Below are 214 nucleotides of genomic sequence, written 5' to 3'. Positions count from 1 at the left end.
GCTGGCATTTTTTCAAAGAGACATTATGAGGGGCACAAGAGCAAACAATCCCAATTCATGGGAAGAGGCCACCTTGGCTTAACTAGGAGATCTTCAATTATCTTAAACTCAAAAAAGAGTCCTACAAAAAGTAGAAATTAGTTCAAATTACAAAAGATAACAATAAACAAATAACACAAGTATGTAGGGACAAAATTAAAAAGGCTATGGCACA

This window comes from Chelonia mydas, chromosome 1, assembly GCF_015237465.2.
Source record: "Chelonia mydas isolate rCheMyd1 chromosome 1, rCheMyd1.pri.v2, whole genome shotgun sequence".
In the NCBI taxonomy this organism is placed as follows: Eukaryota; Metazoa; Chordata; order Testudines; family Cheloniidae; genus Chelonia; species Chelonia mydas.
The sequence above is the reverse complement of the archived record's forward strand: the minus strand, read 5'-3'. Positions refer to the sequence as shown.